Genomic DNA, 3,802 nt, shown 5'->3' with positions numbered 1-3,802 from the left:
AGATTAGGATCTGATATCCCGCCTCCTCATCCGTCGCTCTGATAACACACAGCAGCATAATGGCTCTGCTATTACGGCTGCTGCCGAGACGACGGCGGCTGTTATCTGACTGCTGGAAGCTGCTGTTTGGAGCTCCAGGAGGCGACACGGCCCACCAATCCGTCGGTAGCAGAGATGGAGTCATGGAGCTCCTGCTGGTTAACACCAGTGTCAGAACAGCTGCAATCAGACAGCCACATCTGTCCAAATCCCATCCAATGTGTTACACTGTGAAAATGGAGAGAACAGTATAACAGATACTGTCGTCCTCTGCTTTAAAAACCCTTGGGTTATCTTCCCGTCAACCATGAAAAAAAGTTGTTTTTTTGTCAACACTATTATCCCTTTTACTGATATATTTTGTCACTTTTTCAATGTTGTGGGTTCTTTTTTTAGTTTTTTTCCAAAAGTTAATTCATGTTTCTAATGTTGAGATTTTCAGCTTATTTCAATGGCTGATTTTTTGTGATGAAAAAATTGAAAATTTATCAAATTTGACCCAAGGACAACATGAGGCTTAACGTGTTCATACTCAATGTATTCCTTTGCTCTATTTGTTTACATTTTACAGGACCACTTGTGTATGGACATTGTCTGTTGATATTGCATACATTTATATATACATTTTCATTTTTTGTAGTTATTAACTAAAAACTGAACTCCTTAATTGAGACTTTCTGGATAAAGAGACTCATTCCTGCACAGCAGCTTTATGTAACGGCGGTCCGTGTTGGTGGAGTAATTAAAGACTGGAGCTATTTGAGTCTTGTGCAGCAGATGTGCACGGATCCTAATATCTGCTCGTTACAGTCACTTCACTCTATTTTTGAAACAAAACGTTTTTCACTCCTTTAATATTTCATCTGTAATCTGATTAAGTCAGACAATAATGGATGAAAAATGTGCCTTATCAAACACTTTCACACATTTTTTTCTTAATGATCGTTCCTCTTCTTTTGCCCCTTATCCTCGTCCTCTTTGTGTTTTCCAATCTGCTTTTTTATTTTTTGGTTCAACGTAGGATTTTGAATCAAAGTACTTGAAAACAAGCAAACAAGTTTGTCACACATAGCAGAGGTTTTACGCACTCTGCTCGTTTTTTAGGGACTCTGACGTCATGGCAGAGGTCTGAGATACTACTGCCAATGCTGAAATAAGAAAGTATTTAGACTAAAATTAAAGGAAAGTATGTCGATGGATAATCACAGACTGCAACATTTCAACTTCTACTCAATACTATTTCAAAAACAATTTTTTTCATAAACTATAAAATTGAATAAGACAAAATTACCCATCAAAATCACCCCAAAAGAGCGTTGTGTGGAATCAATCAAGTTAGTTTGGGTAAATACAATTATTAGTTACAAATTTAATTAAATTGCATTACAATTAGTAGTTAAAAAGAACATTGATAAAGGAAAACGGGTCACTTTGACCCGAGGACAACGTGAGGGTTTAAAGATACCTATTAACCCACTGCTGCTGTCCCAACACCAGCTCCACACATCTCTCGCTGCTAAACAAGAAATGGACTTGTGGGTCGTTGTGAGCTGCTTGCATAATCAACCTAGATGGTCGTTTTCTGGGTGAGAACGGGCAGGTTTAATCAGACTCAAGCTAACATATTGCAAACATATTCCTTACTTAACACACAGATAAACTTCCACCGTGGGGTTTAATTTTCCTGTGGTGGCGGTTCCTCTGCAGGATGTTTGATGTTTGATGGCTCGATGGCACCTCGTTGGTCGAAGGATGAGCAGCAAACAAAAGAGCAATAAGAGCTCCTCTCCAATAAGACTTTGATTCATCCTGTTCTCTTATCACCGTCTTCTCAGAGTCACCTGCAGGCCTCATTTCCACCAGAGAACCAAGCCTTCCTCCATCGCCATTCATCAGAGGGGCTTACATGCAAGGCAGGCTGGAAGACGGCACACAGACGATGACACCTGGGCAAATACACTTTGAAATGACATCACACCTGCTGCATGGAGGATGACAACAAACAACAGACCGGTGAGATAATGGCAAAATGTCTTGCAGTGCTTCCTAATTGATAGAGCAAGACTCTCATGATTTCATTCGGATATTAGGAAGAAAAAAAAAACGTCTGTGACAATGGAGTCATTTGTTGTTTGGTCGGTATTAGATGTTCCTCATCCGAGGAAGTGGAGAAGATGATGATGATGATAAATCAGATGGTGTTGAAGCACACCTGGGGCTCAAGCCGGTGACCCGGACCACATTCAGCAGCATGGAGCTGATCACAATAGTGGCCTGAATGTATTTATATATATATATATATATATATATATATATATATATATATATATATATATATATAAATATATATATATATATATATATATATATATATATATCTGCACAGCAGAGACTCTCTTTAATTTAATCAGCTGCAGGTTCATATTTCTCCAGCAGAGAAACTGAAGCAGCGGCTCATTACACAAATGAATTCATGGGACGGTTACAAATTGGCTTTACTTTCTTGTTTCTAAATGCAGGTACCTATTTAAAAAAAAACAAAAAAAACAAAAACATCAGAGCCAGCAGTGCTCCTGGAAATGTAAAACCTGACAGAGACGCTGAAGTTAAAACTGATTCTGCTTTTAAAAGGAGAGTTTGACCATTTTGGAGACAACAAAGCATTTTCACTGAATGTAAAGATACAACAGGTGAAACGTGGTCAGGTTTACGCTTCAACACTGATTACTATTATATAATTGGATTATTGGAAAAAGATTGTCGTTTGGGTTAGAGTCAGATTAGAGTCAGGTAAGACATTGCTCCATTGCTTCCATAAAGTAAAAGATGTTTTTTAGGACTTAAAGCCCAGTCTCCTGGGTAACAGTCCTGTGTGTGTTTGATTTATCCACCAACCCAACCTACCTCTTTACATGGTGCTCCCATACCATCCCACTTTAACTCCTTGTTTGCTCCCGTCATAACTACTACGCCCACTAGAGGGTGCCGTCATTTAAAAGGTAACCATGAGTTGTAATTGATGCTTGAACAAATGACTTATGAGGGTTTTTTGGGGGGGGGAAACTCTCAACAAAATTGATGACAGGCTTTATTCCAACAATGTATTTATCGAGCAAACTTCTAAACAGAGTTCTGAGTGCTGCGGTGTGCCCTCTATTCCTCCAGTAACAAGCAAACTTGTTGTGGTCTGGGGGTTGTTTGGGTTTATTTTTTCCTGTTTGGCCTCTTTGTGTTTTTGTCTAGCTTCTCCCCAGTCTTGTGTTGTTTGGTCTTATTAAAAGCTCCACACCCGGTTTGAACCCACTTCCATTTGTGCCTGTAACCTGTAACCTGTTATCGAGGTGAGCGAACGCTCTCACAAACAGAATAACATCTGGTGTTCAAGTGAGAACATCATAAAGCATGACGCCATGACAGCGACAACAAGTTGTTTGATTTGAAACTGTGGAGCTACAGAGAGAGCCATGGTGTTTAGATGGTCCAATTTCTATATAAAACTATAACCATAATCAGTTACACTTGAAAGTATCTACGTAAGAGTGACATGACACTGTCACGAACATGTCATTATCATTATAAAGAGGCCAGAAGCAGTTATGACACAACGCTACTTTTGGTAATTGTCAGGGTTAGGGTTAGGTTTAGGGTTAGGGGTTAGGGTTAGGGTTATGGTTAGGGGTTAGGGTTAGGGGTTAGGGTTAGGGTTAGGATTAGGGGTTAAGGTTAAGGTTAGGGTTAGGGGTTAAGGTTAGGGTTAGGGTTA

At 39.5% G+C, this 3,802-nt stretch overlaps 1 protein-coding gene across 1 annotated transcript in view; it reads right to left on the bottom strand.

The window, feature by feature from the left end:
* The window catches only part of LOC117949031, a 19,053-nt gene extending 17,341 nt beyond the window's left edge, over window positions 1-1,712 (bottom strand). Inside the window, exon 1 of the mRNA XM_034879020.1 lies at window positions 1,707-1,712. The gene's annotated coding sequence lies outside the window, so the exon portion shown is untranslated. The remainder of the gene's footprint in view (window positions 1-1,706) is intronic.
* Window positions 1,713-3,802: the final 2,090 nt, after the last annotated feature.

The sequence above is a fragment of the Etheostoma cragini genome, chromosome 8 (genome assembly GCF_013103735.1).
Source record: "Etheostoma cragini isolate CJK2018 chromosome 8, CSU_Ecrag_1.0, whole genome shotgun sequence".
In the NCBI taxonomy this organism is placed as follows: Eukaryota; Metazoa; Chordata; class Actinopteri; order Perciformes; family Percidae; genus Etheostoma; species Etheostoma cragini.
This window is presented reverse-complemented; position numbering and strand designations above follow the sequence as displayed.